General features: G+C 49.2%; 1 protein-coding gene across 3 annotated transcripts in view; it reads left to right on the top strand.

Moving 5' to 3' along the window:
* smyd3 (SET and MYND domain containing 3) overlaps positions 1–19,501 on the top strand; it is a 738,112-nt gene that overhangs the window by 4,527 nt on the left and 714,084 nt on the right. The window contains exon 1 of one of the 3 annotated variants that reach the window (XM_078229520.1): positions 15,271–15,522. The exons of the other annotated variants lie outside the window; for them this stretch is intronic. The gene's annotated coding sequence lies outside the window, so the exon portion shown is untranslated. Of the gene's footprint in view, positions 1–15,270; positions 15,523–19,501 lie in introns of those variants that run through there. 3 annotated transcript variants of the gene reach the window in all.

Here is a 19,501-nt window from a genome sequence, read left to right as displayed (position 1 = left end):
TTCAACAGGAAAAGAAATCCCTAATTCAAGGCTTCTGGGACTGAATTAAACCAGTTGTCTAATTAACTAGCTTCAACTGAGAGTCTATAAAGCTGCAATTAAACTTCACCCAATCAGAAGAGCAACTTTTAGTGAATTGCTAAATTAAAGAACAAGCTAGATATTAGATTGAAATTAGCCCATAAAATAAATTATTCCTTAATTTACCCCTTGAAATTCCCTGTTTTACCAAACTCCAACTGCCTCCAATGCAACAAGGCATCACTCCAGTGCCGGCAAGGCAGCTCTGAAGGAGCCCTCCTTTTTATGGCCCTTAATTCAAGGCTTCTGAAACTGGATTAAACCAGTTGTCTAATTAGCTATTTTCTGCTGAGAGTCTGTCCCCTCCCCTTAGCCCTGTATTTTATTCTGCTTCAAATATCACCCCACCCTCCCTTTAAACAGAATGGTTTCTGCCTCAGTCGCTCCATGTGGCTAAGCACCCCATGCGTTAGAGCTCTTTAGCTGAGGGAAATTTTGGCCAACATAGAACATAGAACATAGAACATAGAAAGCCACAGCACAAACAGGCCCTTCGGCCCACAAGTTGCGCCGATCACATCCCCACCTCTAGGCCTATCTATAGCCCTCAATCCCATTAAATCCCATGTACTCATCCAGAAGTCTCTTAAAAGACCCCAACGAGTTTGCCTCCACCACCACCGACGTCAGCCGATTCCACTCACCCACCACCCTCTGAGTGAAAAACTTACCCCTGACATCCCCCCTGTACCTACCCCCCAGCACCTTAAACCTGTGTCCTCTCGTAGCAACCATTTCAGCCCTTGGAAATAGCCTCTGAGAGTCCACCCTATCCAGACCCCTCAACATCTTGTAAACCTCTATCAGGTCACCTCTCATCCTTCGTCTCTCCAGGGAGAAGAGACCAAGCTCCCTCAACCTATCCTCATAAGGCATGCCCCCCAATCCAGGCAACATCCTTGTAAATCTCCTCTGCACCCTTTCAATGGCTTCAACATCTTTCCTGTAATGAGGTGACCAGAACTGCGCGCAGTACTCCAAGTGGGGTCTAACCAGGGTCCTATAAAGCTGCAGCATTATCTCCCGACTCCTAAACTCAATCCCTCGATTAATGAAGGCTAGTACGCCATACGCCTTCTTGACCGCATCCTCCACCTGCGAGGCCGATTTAAGAGTCCTATGGACCCGGACCCCAAGGTCCTTCTGATCCTCTACACTGCTAAGAATGGTACCCTTCATTTTATACTGCTGCTTCATCCCATTGGATCTGCCAAAATGGATCACTACACACTTATCCGGGTTGAAGTCCATCTGCCACTTCTCCGCCCAGTCTTGCATTCTATCTATGTCTCGCTGCAACTTCTGACATCCCTCCAAACTATCCACAACACCACCTACCTTGGTGTCGTCAGCAAACTTACCAACCCATCCCTCCACTTCCTCATCCAGGTCATTTATGAAAATGACAAACAGCAAGGGTCCCAGAACAGATCCCTGGGGCACTCCACTGGTCACTGACCTCCATGCAGAGAAAGACCCCTCCACAGCCACTCTCTGCCTTCTGCAGGCAAGCCAGTTCTGGATCCACAAGGCAACAGCCCCTTGGATCCCATGCCCTCTCACTTTCTCAAGAAGTCTTGCATGGGGGACCTTATCGAACGCTTTGCTGAAGTCCATATAGACCACATCCACCGCTCTTCCTTCGTCAATGTGCTTGGTCACATTTTCAAAGAACTCAACCAGGCTCGTAAGGCACGACCTGCCCCTGACAAAGCCGTGCTGACTACTTTTGATCATACTAAACTTCTCTAGATGATCATAAATCCTGTCTCTCAGGATCCTCTCCATCAACTTACCAACCACTGAGGTTAGACTCACCGGTCGGTAATTTCTCTTCCAATTTATCTAAAAGTGCTTCTAATTTTATAAAAGAAAATCCGTTATTGAAAAATCCCCTTGGCAATGGATTATCAGCATCCTTCCATTTAAAAAAAAAAGTTTATTTATTAGTCACAAGTAAGGCTTACATTAACACTACAATGAAGGTACTGTGAAATTCCACTAGTTGCCACACTCCAGCACATGTTTGGGTCAATGCACCTAACCAGCACATCTTTCAGACTGTGGGAGGAAACTGGAGCACCCGGAGGAAACCCACGCAGACACGGGGGGAACGTGCAAACTCCACACAGACATTGACTCAAGCCGGGAATCGAACCCGAGTCCCTGGCGTTGTGAGGCAGCAGTGCTAACCACTGTGCCACCATGCCGCCCCTATGGGAGATGATGGACATGCAGTAAGTTCTATCCTCTGGGGTAGCTTCATATGCTGCACTTCTGCTGATGGCCGAAGAGACCAAATTGGTGAAAAGCATGTTCTGCCAAAGGTGCCGCAGGTGAAACAGTTATCGGGCATCATTGTGGGTTGTTTCCAGTGTTGGCACCTGTTGCCAAGCCACTATAGCTACTGATCGTTGTGATTGGGCATAGCAGCCCGCAGGTGAGGTCACCATTTTCCTCTTGTCATCAGCATGTGTCTCCCAAGTTCAAAAATCAATGTCTTGGGCCTTCACCTCTTGCTCGCAAGCATCTTTGAAGCAGAGCCTTGGGCCTCCGACTGATCATCTGGCTCCAGTTATCTCACCGGCAGCAAGGCCTGGGACCTTCCTCCACCCAGCAAAGAAGCTTCTGCTTCATGAATGTCTTGGCATTTGATGATAAATAACAGCTGGAACTTGTGAAATGTTTAATCACAAAAATATCAAATTCTGTTCAAAACTTGCTTGGGTCAAAAGTCATAAATTTACAGCTGCACTCAAAATGATATTGTTTGTTGTTTATTCTTTGATATGGTGCACCATCTTTGGATTGGTGGTTTACATATCACCAATCACATGAAAGGCTCACAGTTGATGGGAAGGAAATAACTTGTTTAATTTTTAAAAATGTTTATCATAGAAGAATCAGAGAATCCCTACAGTGCAGAAAAGGCCATTCGGCCCATTGAGTTTGCATTGACTTTCATGGTGGCACAGTGGTTAGCACTGCTGCCTCACAACACCAGGGACCTGGGTTCGATTCCCGGCTTGGGTCACTGTCTGTGTGGAATCTGCACGTTCTCCCCGTGTCTGCATGGGTTTCTCTCCGGGTGCTCCGGTTTCCTCTCACAGTCTGAAAGATGTGCTGGTTAGGTGCATTGGGCCGTGCTAAATTCTCCCTCAGTGTACCTGAACAGGCACCCGAGTGTGGCAACTAGGGGATTTTCACAGTAGCTTCATTGCAGTGTTAATGTAAGCACACTTGTGACACTAATAAATAACTTACCCGGGCCCTATCCCTGTAACTTCACATATTTAGCATGGCTAATCCACCTAACCTGCACATCTTTGGACTGTAGGAGGAAACCGGAGCACCCGGAGGAAACCCACTCAGACATGGGGAGAACGTGCAGGCTCCACATAGACAGGCACCCAAGGCAGGAATTGAAACCGGGTCCCTGGAGCTGTGAGGCAGCAGTGCTAACCACTGTGCCACCCTTTTATGTACATTGTAATTGTGAAAAAGTATCAGCAACTTGTATGTAAATACCTTTAAAATGTTGATAGTTGAAAGCAGTCTTTTAACATGGATATTTATGAGCGCCATCTAGTAATGTGTTTCTGTCTTGTATTTCATTATTATTACTATTTGAGTAACAGCATTGTGTGTCTAAAGATGTTGTAATCTTGACTAAATTTTAAGAAGTCGTTCTTAAGGTCTTTGAACCATGACGAGGTTTAAATATTTTAAAACCGTGGATTCCAGGATGTAATCCTGGAATAAATGACAAGAGCATTTTGAATTTTTGTCAACCATGACATTGGGTGGAACAACTGAGAACAAGTGTTGACACTGGGGCTGTTCTTAGAGACGAGAAAGCCGAGAGGCGATTTGATCAAGGTGATTCAAATCGTGAGGGGAATGGACAGAATAGATAGAGAGAAACTGTTCCTATTGGCGGAAGGATCAAGAACAGGAGGACGCCAATTAAAGCAGCAATGGGCAACCCAGGCTAGTGAATGGGCCGCATAAGTGGCCCTCCTTCATCTCAGTGGGCCGCAAGATTGAAATCGGGCTTCTTCACTAACCGTGCCCCCTGAATAAGATTAAATGCATTTAATACATGCTGAATATTTCATAGCGAGTTATATAAACTCTTCATCATTTATATGTTAATAGAACTGTCATTAACTTCAAATAGTGAAAACAAAAGAAATATTTCTACTTTGGGCAGAGAGAATGCATGGCTCTCACAATGTTGTGAGCAATCAGCACGCACCTCACTTCACTTGCCCTAGCTTTGTTTTTAAAAAGCTAATTTTATGGGACGTGGGCGTCACTTGCTCGGCCAGCATTTATTGGCCACCCCTTGTTTGCCTTGAGAAAGTAGTGGTGAGCTGTCGTCTTGAACCGCTGCCATCCCTGTGGTGTACATACACCCACGGTTTAAAGTTTATTTATTAGTGTCACAAGTAAGCTTATATTAACACTGCAATGAAGTTACTGTGAAAATCCCCAAGTCGCCCACACTCCGGCGCCTGTTCGAGTACACTGAGGGAGAATTTAGCATGGCCAATGCACCTAACCGGCACGTCTTTCAGACTGTGGGAGGAAACCAGAGCACCCGGAGGAAATCCATGCAGACACGGGGAGAACGTGCAGACTCCGCACAGACACTGACCCAAGCCGAGAATCGAACCTGGGTCCCTGGCGCTGTGAGGCAGCAGTACTAACCACTGTGTCACCGTGCCGCACAGTGCTGTTAGAACATAGAAAAACTACAGCACAAACAGGCCCTTCGGCCCACAAGTTGCGCCGAACATGTCCCTACCTACTAGGCTTACCTATAACCCTCTATCTTACTAACTTTCATGAACTTATCCAAAAGTCTCTTAAAAGACCCTATCGAATCCGCCTCCACCACCACTACCGGCAGCCGATTCCACGCACCCACCACCCTCTGAGTGAAAAACTTACCCCTAACATCTCCTCTGTACCTACTCCCCAGCACCCTAAACCTGTGACCTCTTGTGGCAACCATTTCAGCCTTGGGTAAAAGCCTCTGAGAATTCACTCTATCAATACCCCTCAACATCTTATACACCTCTATCAAGTCACCTCTCATCCTTCGCCTCTCCAAGGAGAAAAGACCTAGCTCTCTCAACCTATCCTCATAAGACATGCCACCTAATCCAGGCAACATCCTTGTAAATCTCCTCTGCACCCGTTCTATGGCTTCCACATCCTTTCTGTAATGAGGCGACCAGAACTGGGCACAGTACTCCAGGTGGGGTCTGACCAGGGTCCTATACAGCTGCAGCATTATCTCCCGATTTCTAAACTCAATTCCTTTATTGATGAAGGCCAGTATTCCATACGCCTTCTTAACCACAGCCTCCACCTGCGACGCTGCTTTGAGCGTCCTATGAACCTGGACCCCAAGATCCTTCTGATCTTCCACACTGCCAAGCGTTAGGGAGGGAGTCTCAGGATTTTGACCCAGCGACTGTGAAGGAACGGCGATATATTTCCAAGTCAGGATGGTGAGTGGCTTGGAGGAGAACTTCCAGGTGGTGGTGACATTGCTCATTGGTGGATAGACGGCATTGCCGATTGGTGGATGAATGACATTGCTGATTGGCAGGTAGCCAACGTTGCCGACTGGCGGACGGCATTGCCGATTGGTGATGTGTAGCAATCTGACTTTTGCTTTTCCCACTTTGGCTACCTTTGACTGTGTGTTGCTGTGTGATGTGGGCCCTGAACCGGCTATTGAAGCTTATTTGGTTGGATCTCTCATAGGTAATTTAGGGAGGTCTTGTGCGGCGATGGGTAGAACCCCAACCTCTGGGCCAGAATCTCCAGGTTCAAATCCCACCTTCCCACAGAAGGTGCTTTTGTAACTTGTCCGGACAGGTTGTAGCCTGTAAATCCTTCCAATAAAGAGCAGGAGAGTTTCCTGGTCGGGCGTACTGCAGGGGGCAACAGCAAACCACTGCGACACTTTGCCAAGTGTATTCGTGGCCCAATCCAACGGAGGTTCATGGTTGCGAATGCTCTCCGAGGGCATGGTACCTGAAGAAGGAGGAGGAAAGGTCATTGAACTTGGCTCAATCACATCAATGTAGGTTTATTTTCCATGGGCTGGTAATGAGAAGACTATTCCTTCAGTAGTTGGTCCCAGCCTCGGTTTTATATTCCATGGGTTAGTTTACTTAAACGGCCAGGGCTAGCAGAGTATGGCTGCTGAAATAGTCCTGGCCAGGAAACACCTGGTGAGACCATTAAGCGGGTCTCATTGCATAATCGTGCAACATGGGATTAAATCCCATACATTGCAAGCAAATCCACAGTTCCACCTCGCTTCCTCCTTCCCTCTTGAAACAGGCATCTCCCCAATTGGTTAGGCACTGATCATTTTCGGCCCATGAGCTTGTAAGAATTGTCCAGATTTACAATATTAATCCTGGGTCGTGTTGGATTGAAAGGAAAAGGCAACGTTAGAAACTGATTTCACAACCGTGGGTAGGATTGAAAAGGCCCTTGGACAACATAGTGTGGCACAGTGGGTTAGCACTGCTCCCTCACGGCGGCACAGTGGGTTAGCACTGCTCCCTCACGGCGGCACAGTGGGTTAGCGCTGCTCCCTCACGGCGGCACAGTGGGTTAGCACTGCTCCCTCACGGCGGCACAGTGGGTTAGCACTGCTCCCTCACGGCGGCACAGTGGGTTAGCACTGCTCCCTCACGGCGGCACAGTGGGTTAGCACTGCTCCCTCACGGCGGCACAGCGGGTTAGCACTGCTCCCTCACGGCGGCACAGCGGGTTAGCACTGCTCCCTCACGGCGGCACAGCGGGTTAGCACTGCTCCCTCACGGCGGCACAGTGGTTAGCACTGCTGCCTCACGGCGGCACAGTGGTTTAGCACTGCTCCCTCACGGCGGCACAGTGGTTTAGCACTGCTCCCTCACGGCGGCACAGTGGGTTAGCGCTGCTCCCTCATGGCGGCACAGTGGGTTAGCGCTGCTCCCTCACGGCGGCACAGTGGGTTAGCACTGCTCCCTCACGGCGGCACAGTGGTTAGCGCTGCTCCCTCACGGCGGCACAGTGGTTAGCACTGCTCCCTCACGGCGGCACAGTGGTTAGCGCTGCTGCCTCACGGCGGCACAGTGGGTTAGCACTGCTCCCTCACGGCGGCACAGTGGGTTAGCACTGCTCCCTCACGGCGGCACAGTGGTTAGCACTGCTCCCTCACGGCGGCACAGTGGTTAGCGCTGCTGCCTCACGGCGGCACAGTGGGTTAGCACTGCTCCCTCACGGCGGCACAGTGGGTTAGCACTGCTCCCTCACGGCGGCACAGTGGTTAGCACTGCTCCCTCACGGCGGCACAGTGGTTAGCGCTGCTCCCTCACGGCGGCACAGTGGGTTAGCGCTGCTGCCTCACGGCGGCACAGTGGGTTAGCACTGCTCCCTCACGGCGGCACAGTGGTTAGCACTGCTCCCTCACGGCGGCACAGTGGGTTAGCACTGCTGCCTCACGGCGGCACAGTGGGTTAGCACTGCTCCCTCACGGCGGCACAGTGGGTTAGCGCTGCTGCCTCACGGCGGCACAGTGGTTAGCGCTGCTGCCTCACGGCGGCACAGTGGTTAGCACTGCTCCCTCACGGCGGCACAGTGGGTTAGCACTGCTCCCTCACGGCGGCACAGTGGTTAGCACTGCTCCCTCACGGCGGCACAGTGGGTTAGCACTGCTCCCTCACGGCGGCACAGTGGGTTAGCACTGCTCCCTCACGGCGGCACAGTGGTTAGCACTGCTCCCTCACGGCGGCACAGTGGGTTAGCACTGCTCCCTCACGGCGGCACAGTGGGTTAGCACTGCTCCCTCACGGCGGCACAGTGGGTTAGCACTGCTCCCTCACGGCGGCACAGTGGGTTAGCACTGCTCCCTCACGGCGGCACAGTGGGTTAGCACTGCTCCCTCACGGCGGCACAGTGGTTAGCACTGCTCCCTCACGGCGGCACAGTGGTTAGCGCTGCTGCCTCACGGCGCCAGGGATCCAGGTTCAATTCCCGGCTTGGGTCAGTGTCTGTGCGGAGTCTGCACGTTCTCCCCGTGTCTACGTGGGTTTCCTCCCGGGTGCTCCGGTTTCCTCCCACAGCCCGAAAGACGTGCTGGTTAGGTGCATTGATCGTGCTAAGTTCTCCCTCAGTGTTCCCGAACAAACACCGGAGTGTGGCAACTGGGGGATTTTCACAGTGACTTCTTGCAGTGTTACTTGTGACACTAATAAATAAACTTTAAAAAAAACTTTAAACATTCAACCCGCGCTGCCTCTTGGGCCTGAAGAAATTCAGGCTGTGGTCATCTGGTTTTGGGGTGGGGTGGGGTGGGGTGGCGGGGGGGGGGGGCGGGGGGGGAGTCTCAAGTGGAACATAAACGGGACATGGACAGATGGGACCAAAATGGCCTGTCCCTGTACTGAATATTCCATCTAATGATGTTGCTTGTACCAAGCTTCAAAAGTCTAGCCCATAGTGACATTACTCTTTGTAAGAATTTGAGTTGTATTGAAATGCAGTGGAATTTAGGATGCGGTATATTGCTTTGGCAGGGATTGGCCTGATGGGACAATTGACTTGTGATTAGTCCAGGTCTTTTCTGAGAATGGTTCTCTGGGAATTGTGTTGTCAGGGTTGCCTTGAATGTTAAATGGCTGAGCTGAGGAAAACTGTTGGGTGCTCTCAGCTGAGCCTGGTATCACCTTGGATGCTATTGCTCTAATGTGCCAAATCTTAAGATAGTTAAAGCACAGGAGATGACCATTCATCCCATTGCATTTGTGCTGGCTCTTTCAAAGAGCAGTCTAGGCGGCACGGTGGTTAGCACTGCTGCCTCACAGCACCAGGGACCCGGGTCCGATTCCTGGCCTCGGGTCACCGTCTGTGTGGAGTTTGCACATTCTCCCCATGTCTGCGTGGGTTTCCTCCCACGGTCCAAAAATGTGTGGGTTAGGTTGATTGGCCATGTTAATCATGTTAGTTGACCCGAGTGTCAGGGGTTAGTGTAAATGAAGGTTATGGGAATAGAGCCTGGATGGGATTGCTGTGGGTACAGACTCGATGGGCCGAATGGCCTCTTTCTGTACTGTAGGGATTCTATGAAATCTATTCTCGTCAGTCCCACTCCCTTACTCTTCAGGCTACAAGATAAAGGCATTTCAAATCGCCGGCAACACTGCACCCCTCCCCGATGAGCTCAACGCAATCGTTTTGAGCAAGATGTCAGCGAGAGGTGGCAGATGGAGTTTAATCCAGATAAATGTGAAGTGATGCACTTTGGAAGAAATAATGTAGGGAGGAGTTATACAATAAATGGCAGAGTCATCAGGAGTATAGAAACACAGAGGGACCTAGGTGTGCAAGTCCACAAATCCTTGAAGGTGGCAACACAGGTGGAGAAGGTGGTGAAGAAGGCATCTGGTATGCTTGACTTTATAGGACGGGGTATAGAGTATAAAAGCTGGAGTCTGATGATGCAGCTGTATAGAACGCTGGTTAGGCCACATTTGGAGTACTGCGTCCAGTTCTGGTCGCCGCACTACCAGAAGGACGTGGAGGCGTTAGAGAGAGTGCAGAGAAGGTTTACCAGGATGTTGCCTGGTATGGAGGGTCTTAGCTATGAGGAGAGATTGGGTAGACTGGGGTTGTTCTCCTTGGAAAGACGGAGAATGAGGGGAGATCTAATAGAGGTGTACAAGATTATGAAGGGTATAGATAGGGTGAACAGTGGGAAGCTTTTTCCCAGGTCAGAGGTGACGATCACGAGGGGTCACGGGCTCAAGGTGAGAGGGGCGAAGTATAACTCAGATATCAGAGGGACGTTTTTTACACAGAGGGTGGTGGGGGCCTGGAATGCGCTGCCAAGTAGGGTGGTGGAGGCAGGCACGCTGACATCGTTTAAGACTTACCTGGATAGTCACATGAGCAGCCTGGGAATGGAGGGATACAAACGATTGGTCTAGTTGGACCAAGGAGCGGCACAGGCTTGGAGGGCCGAAGGGCCTGTTTCCTGTGCTGTACTGTTCTTTGTTCTTTGTTTGTTTGAGAGCATCCCCTTCCGCCCTGGAAACCTCAACCGAACCGGTATCCGAGGTCACCATTGCAGATGTCAGATCAGCCCATTCGAAAGTCAACCCCACAGAAAACGACCGGCCCGGATCACTCCTGCAGCACTCAGATCATGTGCGGACCAGCTGGCGGGAGCATTCGCAGACATCTTTAACCTCTCCTTATACCAATCTAAGGTCCCTATCTTCTTCAAGAAGACGGCCATCATCCCCGTACCAAAGAAAAGCCAGACAGCTTGCCTTAATGACTATCGCCCGGTGGCTCTGACATCTATCATTATGAAGTGCTTCGAAAGGTTAATCACAGCACAAATCAACTCCGGTCTCCCAGACTGCCTGGATCCGCTACATTTCACCTATTGCCGCAACAGGTCCACAGCAGACGGCATCTCCCTGGCCCTGCACTCAACCCTGGAACACCTGGATAACAAAGACTCCTATGTCAGACTCCTAATTATTGACTACAGCTCCGCCTTCAACACCATTATTCCGACAAAACTCATCACCAAACTCCGTGGCCTCGGGCTCAGCTCCTCCCTCTGCGACTGGATCCTAGACTTTCTAACCACAGACTGCAATTAGTAAGGATAGGCAACAACACCTCCTCCACAAATCCCCACAAGGTTGAGTCCTCACCCCTTACTACACTTCTTGTACACCTGTGACTGTGCGGTCAAATTCCCCTCCAATGACTTTTCAAGTTTGCTGATGACACCACCGTAGTGGCTCGGATTGCAAACAATGATGAGACACAGTACAAGGAAGAAATAGAGAATCTAGTGAACTGGTGCGGCAGCAATAATCTCCTCCTCAATGTCAGTAAAATGTCATTGACTTCAGGAAGCGTAGAGGGGAACATGCCCCTGTCTACATCAACGGGGATAAAGTGGAAATGATCAAGAGCTTCTAGTTTCTAGATGTCCAGATCACCAACAACATGTCCTGGTCCCTCTATGCCAACGCTATCGTTAAGGAAGCCCACCAATGCCTCTACTTTCTCAGGAGGCTAAGAAAATTTGGCATGTCCGCTACGACTCTCACCAACATTTACAGATGCATCACAGAAAGTATTCTTTCTGGTTGTATCACAGCTTGGTACGGCTCCTGCTCTGTCTACAACCGCAAGAAACTACAAAGGGTCGTGAACAAAGCCCAGTCCGTCACTCAAACCAGCCTCCCATCCATTGACTCTGTCTACACTTCCCGCTGCCTCGGCAAAGCAGCCAGCATAATAAGAACCCCGCGCACCCTGGACATTCTCTCTTCCACCTTCTTCCATCGGGAAAAAGATACAAAAGTCTGAGGTCACGTACCAACCGACTCAAGAACAGCTTCTTCCCTGCTGCCATCAGACTTTTGAATGGACCTACCTTGCATTAAATTGATCTTTCTCTACACCCTCGCTATGACTACATTCTGCACTCTTTCCATTCTTTCTCTATGAATGATATGCTTTGTCTGCATAGTGCGCAAGAAACACAGTGGTTAGCACTGCTGCTTCACAGCTCCAGGGTCCCGGGTTCGATTCCCGGCTCGGGTCACTGTCTGTGTGGAGTTTGCACATTCTCCTTGTGTCTGCGTGGGTTTCCTCCGGGTGCTCCGGTTTCCTCCCACAGTCCAAAGATGTGCGGGTTAGGTTGATTGGCCAGGTTAAAAATTGTCCCTGAGATGCGTAGTTAGAGGGATTAGCGGGTAAATATGTGGGGGTAGGGCCTGGGTGGGATTGTGGTCGGTGCAGACTCGATGGGCCGAATGGCCTCCTTCTGCACTGTAGGGTTTCTATGATTTCTATGATTTCTATGAAACAATACTTTTCACTTATACTAATACATATGACAATAAATCAGATGAAATCCCCATACCCTGGCATTTTTTTCTTCTTTATCCAATTTCTTTTTGAAAGCTGTCACACTGAATGTGTATCCAGCACCTACCAGTCAGTGCATTTCAAATCCTAATCATTGAATAAAGAAAACTCTCTCTCCTGAGTCCTTTAGCTGGTCACCTTAAAGCTGTGCCCTCTTGTTATCCAGCTTTTGGCCACAGTTTCAAACTATTTACCCGATCTAATCCCTCCATGATTTTAAATGGCTTGACCAGTTATTCTCTTGGGAGAAAGACCCCAGTCTAGTCACACAAGTGTGTGCTCCCTCACAAAGTGTGGATTTTTTATATTGATGGAGCCAGCTGGGGTCAGTGAGGAGTGAAATTCTCAAACCTACTGCACGGAGCTCTGATCCCTGGTTCGATCTTCATAATTATTCCCGAATGTTGCACTTGCAACATCTGGATGTAACTCGGTTACACACCTCAATCTGATTTTGGTTTCTGGCATTTAGAATCATAGAAACCCTACAGTGCAGAAGGAGGCCATTCGGCCCATCGAGCCTGCACCGACAACAATCCCACTCCAGGCCCTATCCCCAGAACCCCACACATTTACCCCGCTAATCCCTCTAACCTACGCATCCCGGGATACTGAGGGACAACTTAGCATGACCAATCGACCTAACCTGCACATCTTTGGACTGTGGGAGAAAACCGGAGCACCCGGAGGAAACCCACGCAGACATGGGGAGAATGTGCAAACTCCACACAGACAGTGACCCAAGCTGGGAATCGAACCCAGGTCCCTGGTCTGTGAGGCAGCAGTGCTAACCACTGTGCTACCGTGCTGACCATTTAGAAGGTAAGATAATGTGCGTCCTGGTCACACTGAGGCCCCAGTCTTTCTCACTTCCCAAATAACTACAATTGTAAATTGTTATCAATGTTTTATTTAATTGGGATGATTTCTTTGTATGCAATCCGATTCTGTTAAATTTTCATATGGTGACCTTCAAGTGCAGTGGGAAGAGATTTTGTATCTTAAGTTTTTTTTTGTTTGATTGAAGGGTGGCACAGTGGTTAGCACTGATGCCTCACAGCGTTAGGGAGCTGGATTCAATTCCGGCCTTGGGTCACTGTCTGTGTGGAGATTGCACATTCTCCCCGTGTCTGCCTGGATTTCCTCTGGGTGCTCCGGTTTCCTCCCATACTCCAAAGGTGGATTGGTCATGCTAAATTGCCCCTCATTGTCCAAAGATGTACAAAACTCTGGTGCAGCCGCACTTGGGGTATTGCGTACAGTTCTGGTCGCCGCATTATAGGAAAGATGTGGAAGCGTTGGAAAGGGTGCAGAGGAAATTTACCAGGATGTTGCTTGGTATGGTGGGAAGATCGTATGAGGAAAGGCTGAAGGACTTGAGGTTGTTTTCATTAGAGTGAAGAAGGTTAAGAGGTGACTTAATAGAGGCACACAAGATGATCAGAGGATTAGATAGGGTGGATAGTGAGAGCCTTTTTCCTTGGATGGTGATGGCTAACACAAGGGGACATAGCTTTAAATTGAGGGGTGAGTGATATAGGACAGATGTCAGAGGTAGGTTCTTTACTCAGAGAGTAGTAAGGGCATGGAATGCCCTGCCTGCAGCAGTAGTGGACTCGTCAACATTAAGAGCATTCAAATGGTTATTGGATAAACAATTGGATGATGTTGGAATAGTGTAGATTAGAGGGGCTTTAGGTTGGTTTCACTGGTCGGTGCAACATCGAGGGCCGAAGGGCCTGTACTGCGCTGTAATGTTCTATGTTCTATGTGTAGGTTAGGTGGATTAGTCATGGTAAATGTGCAGGGTTTACGGGGAGAGGGCCTGGGTAAGCTGTTTTGTCAGAGAGTCGGTGCAGACTCGATGGGCCGATTGATGCACTGTAGGGATTCTATGATTCTTTTTGAGAGTAATGTCCCCTTGACTCCTCTCGCTCTGATTTCTGGCTGCATTGCACAGGAGCGAGCTGGAAGAGTGCATCCCAATTGAACTGGAGAGCTCAGTGCAACAGGAAGGGCTTTCAAAAAAAAACATTGCATTCCTTTGCAGCATGTGGGTATTTCTGGGACCATTTCGTTCCCCATTCCTAACTCTCCCCATGAAGGGGGTGGTGAGTCGCCACCTCGATCTCCTGCAGCCTGTGTGATGAAGGGACTGCCATTGGGCTATGAGGGAGAGAGAGATAGAGAGGAGTGAGAGTTCAGTGTCCTGATCAATATTTATCTCTTAACCATCCTCCAAAGCTGATGATCTGATCATTAATCTCAGTTGTGGGAGCTTGGCTTGTGCCCATTGCCCGCCAAGTTCTGACATTGCGACAGTGCAAACAAGTTTGTTGTTGGCTATAAAACACTCCCGATATCATGAAAGGCACCATACAAATGTAAGGTCTTTTTCCTATTCCGTATGGCGAGGATTAAGGAAGAAGGTTATTTGGAGGATAAACTGCAGTGCCCCTCTAATGCCATCAGATGGCAGTGTTGGCATGCATTATGAAGGCATGATCGCAAGGGTCCAGCGTTTATTGCTCGGATTGACAATTTCTAGGCGATGGTTTTGATTGTAATTATTGAACATGGACGGGGAGGGGCGGGGTGTGAAAAAGATGCACAGGTGACCTATTTCACTGCAACAGGCCACAGGCTCTGATGTTCAATGAGTTTGATAAGTGTTTTCTGGCAGGAGGGGGGGGGTCTAAAAATCCATCTGTACAATGAATAGAGCTGTCAGCGAATTCAACAATACTCATTTCTCTGAGGACGTATCTACTGTAATCCTGTTCTTGCCCTGTACCCTTTAATATTTTACTTGAAACAGATCCAACTCCCTCCTCCCCTCCAACTGGCTCTGTCAGTAGCTACTTGTAATACATTCAAAATCCAATAACCCTTTGCAAGGAAAATAAACTCAAACCTCCTCCCCCCCACCTCCCCCCATAGCCCTGTTTCCAGGATTAATCCTCCGTTTGACTCATTTTTGGCAGAGGGTTGGGAACAGGTCACATGTCTGCTGTATTCTGATCCGCTGTCTGGAACACGGGTCGTGAGAGAGCGAGGGTGATGCAACGTTTAAAAGCTGTTTTTAAATCGCCACTTTGCCCTGCATGAAGCTTTTAATAAAAATGGCTTTAACCTGTCAGGCTGAGGTGCTAAATATTTATTTAGGGATGAGGTTCTGTGAGCAGCCCGACCATTTGAATGTTAATGATCACACGGGCTCCGTCCAGATTGTGCAGATGGTGGAAATTTATCCTCACTTTTTTTTTTCTCTCTCTCTCCGCTTTTATTTTCTTGGGGACATTTTGCTCAGTACGCTTCTGAGAACCCACTCGCTGAATCCCAAAGCAGCCAATACTGGGGACAGCTCACTCAGTCTAACTCTCAACGCCCGAGCGCTGGAATATCTGACTCACTACATCTTCCCACGTGGACGTCCCACGCGGTTCATTTGTCAGCACGGGCTCCAAGGTCAGTAAGTCTCCGAGCACCCGGTCTCCAGTCTCCACTAGCACAGATCCCTCGGACACTGTAGTCAGTACATCTCCCAGCACCAATTCCTGGCATTATCCGCTCTTGTAGACTTTTCCCTGACACCCGATTTATGGTGGGACGCTTACCAACATGTTGCCCAATACTTACACTCGGGCACTGTCTTGTGAGGAAAAGTTGGACAGGCTAGGCCTGTATCCATTGGAATTTTGAAGAATGAGAGATGATCTTATTGCTAACCACTGTGCCGCCGTGCCGCCCACGGTGAGGCGTTTAAGACTGAGTTAAATAGACTTAGAAAATCTTAGAAACCCTACAGTGCAGAAAGAGGCCATTCGGCCCATCGAGTCTGCACCGACCACAATCCCACCCAGGCCCTACCCCCATATCCCTACATATTTACCCACTAATCCCTCTAACCTACGCATCCCAGGACACTAAGGGCAATTTTAGCTTGGCCAATCAACCTAACCCGCGCATCTTTGGACTGGGTTTGAGAGGTTGGATGCTGAAAGGGTGTTTCCCTTGTTGGGGAGACTGGAACTCGGGGGTCAGAGTTTAAAAATAAGGGTTCTTCCATTTAAGATGGAGATGAGAGTTTTTTTCCCTTCAAAGGGCTGTTCGTCTTTGGAATTCTCTTTTCCAGAGAGCTGTGGAGGATGGTTCATTGAATATTTTTAAAAAAGTAAAGTTTATTTTTTTAGTCACAAGTAGGGTTACATTAACACTGCAATGAAGTTACTATGAAAATCCCCTAGTCACCACACTCCGGCGCCTGTTCGGGTACACTGAGGGAGAATTTAGCATGGCCAATGCACCCTAACCAGCACGTCTTTCGGACTGTGGGAGGAAACCGGAGCACCCGGAGGAAACCCACGCAGACATTGGGAATGTGAAGACTCCGCACAGACAGTGACCCAAGCCGGGAATCGAACCCGGGTCCCTGGCGCTGTGAGGGTGCAGTGCTAACCACTGTGCCACCATGCCACCGCCCACGGTGAGGCTTTTAAGGCTGAGTTAAATAGACTCTTGACTGACAAGGGGGTGAAAGGGTATCGGGGGTGCAGAGTGTGGTGCGGGGCTTGTGGGGGGGGGGGTTTGCGGGGCTTGGGGGGGGGGCGGGTAGACATGAGAGTAGATGTGAACAGTGTGTTAATTATATTGTTATGATGCTCAGGTGAAGGGCATTATTTAATTAAATACTCTGAGTTGGTCGAGTGGTCTAGGTCACTGAACTGGTACTCCACATCCCTAGGGCAATCCTCTGGCCTTCCAGGCTTGAATCTCACAAGTTTTGATGGTCAAATTGAATTTGGGTTCAATAAAATCGTCCTTTTTAAATTTAAAAAGAAATTATTTATTAGGGTGGCAAGTAGGCTTACATTTATTGTGAAAATCCCCTGGTCGCCACACTCCGGCGCCTGTTTGGGTACACTGAGGGAGAATTTAGCACGGCCAACGCACCTATAACCAGTACGTCTTTCGGACTGTGGGAGGAAACCAGAGCACCCGGAGGAAACCCACGCAGACACGAGGAGAATGTGCAAACTCCACACAGACAGTGACCTAAGCCGGGAATCGAACCCGGGTCCCTGGCGCTGTGAGGTAGCGGTGCTAACCCACCGTGCCACCGTGCCGTCCCGTCCTGTCCTGCGGCTGGCGTGGGTGGACTGAATTTTTTAAAATGGGGACAACTGGGACACTGAGCCTGGGGGCAGGAGTTATGAGGCTGAATAAAGTCAATAAACCCCCCTCAGTAAAGAAACACTCCGAGTTTGGAGTTCACAAACTGGCTTGGATTCTGTTAACCGTGGAGGCCACAGTCCAATCAGCCATAATCTTATCAAATGGCCATAAACAAAACAAACCCAAGCACTAGGATTTATTACTTGACACAGAGGATTGAAATGTAGAGCAGTTATGCTAAACCTGTCATGAACCCTTGGTTAGATCGCACTTGGAATACTGTGTACAATTCGAGTCACTGCCTCACAAAATAGGCATAGAGATAGTGGAGAGGGTGTAAAACGATGTACCAGGTAAGATACCAGAAATGTGCAGGGTCTATCTTTCAGGAGAGGATGGACAGTCTGGGTCTCTTTTCTCTCAGGGGCAAGGAAAAGACCAAATAGCGGTCCTTAAAATTTGGAAAGGTTATTAATAGATTGGATACAGAGAAAATGTTTCCTCGTGTGGCTAACTAGGGCATAGCTGGAGGCATCGATATAAGATAGTCGCCAAGGGATCCAATAGCGAATTCAGAAGAGACTTCTTTACCTAAAGAGTGATGAGAATGTGGAACTCGCTCCCATAGCGAGTGGTTGAAGTGAATAGTTATCGAGGGGAAACCAGTTAAACGTATGAGAGAGGAAGGAATAGAAAGTTATGATGGTATATTTAGATGAGGAAAGACTCGCGAGGAGCGTAAACGCCAGTATGGACCGGCTGGGCCGAAGGGCCTGTTTCTGTGCCGTATATCCAATGTACCATCTAGAAGTAGAATCTGTCACCGCTGTGAGCTTGATGTTTAACTATTGAGGAGCTGGATGAGGGAGTAGTGAGGTGAGGGAAGAGGCTTCAACATGGAGATGTGTAAACCCGCCCTGTTCGGGTACACTGAGGGAGAATTTAGCATGGCCAATGCACCTAATCCCTAGGGGATTTTCACAGTAACTTCATTGCTGTGTTAATGTAAGCCTACTTGTGACACTAATAAATAAACTTAAATGTGAGCTGCCAGTGGTAGACAATTCGTCATTGTTAAATAAAGCTGAAGTGTAAACACACCCTTTGCCAGAAACATGACATAGATACATTTCTTAAAGGCACAGTATCGTCGCAGATCCGAGGGCTGTCCAGGAAATGTGTAGGAGCTCTCTGAACTTTGCTTTGATTTACCCAACCTTATCATCTCCCCGAACCACAGTGCAGAGGGGAAAGCCAAATGTTCCAATGATTTTTGAAGAATAAGATTACCGGTTAGTTGATCAATCTTTGGAGGCCAATTTCAGAAGACATGGAAGGACATGTTGACAGGGTTAAGGGCGGGTGGGCGGATTCTTGTGCTTTCTTTATTCTTGCACTGGGTGTGGGCCTTGCTGGCGAGGTCAGCATTTTTTTGCACCTCCCTAATTGCCCCTTTTGAGAAGATGGTGGGAGCCGCCATCTTGAACCGCTGCAGTCCATGTGGTGTAGCTACACGCATGGGGTGGAATTTTCCCCCAGAAAACATCCGGCAAGAATACCGGAGTGATCTGCGCCGGTCCATACCGTGCCCTCAACCACCCAGAGGTTTTGATGGCCTCCAAGACCCCTGGTGTGGCCATTACGCCTGGTCTCTGCTTGTGGAGACCAGTAGCGATTCTCACTATTTCTAGTGCCGCACCTGAAGGCCAGAAGCTCCAGGGAGCTGGGAGAATCCAGCGTCAAACAGGCTATGAATATTTAAATGTTACTTTAACTATGCTAATCGGGCTCGCACTCTTTCTAGTTGTGATCCGGTTCGCGGCATTAGGAAGGGACCGGGATGATTGCAAACTGTTTGGCGCCGGGAACGGGACGGATTTTTAGGCCGGCATACTATTCTCTGGGATTGGTGTAACCTGCGCCGGGGGGGGGGGGGGCAGCGAGGTCGGAGAATCACTCCCACAGTGCTGCTAGGGAGGGAGTTCCGGGAATATGACCCAGTGACAGCGAAGGAACGGTGATATATTTCCAAGTCAGGATGGTGAGTGGCTTGGAGGAGAGCTTCCAGGTGGTGGTGCTCCCATGTATTTGCTGACCTTGTCTTTCTAGATGTTGGAGGTTGTGGATTTGGAAGGTGCTGTCAATGGGGCCTTGCTGAGTTACTGCGGTGCACTTGTGTGTGTGTGGCATAAATGCTGGGCAGAGATGGGGGTGCGAATGACCTCTTTCTGTGCCTTATGTAACTGTGTAAGAGACTGATATTTGTAACGAC

Source organism: Mustelus asterias, chromosome 15, assembly GCF_964213995.1.
Source record: "Mustelus asterias chromosome 15, sMusAst1.hap1.1, whole genome shotgun sequence".
Classification (NCBI taxonomy): domain Eukaryota; kingdom Metazoa; phylum Chordata; class Chondrichthyes; order Carcharhiniformes; family Triakidae; genus Mustelus; species Mustelus asterias.
The sequence above is the reverse complement of the archived record's forward strand: the minus strand, read 5'-3'. Positions and strand labels throughout refer to the sequence as shown.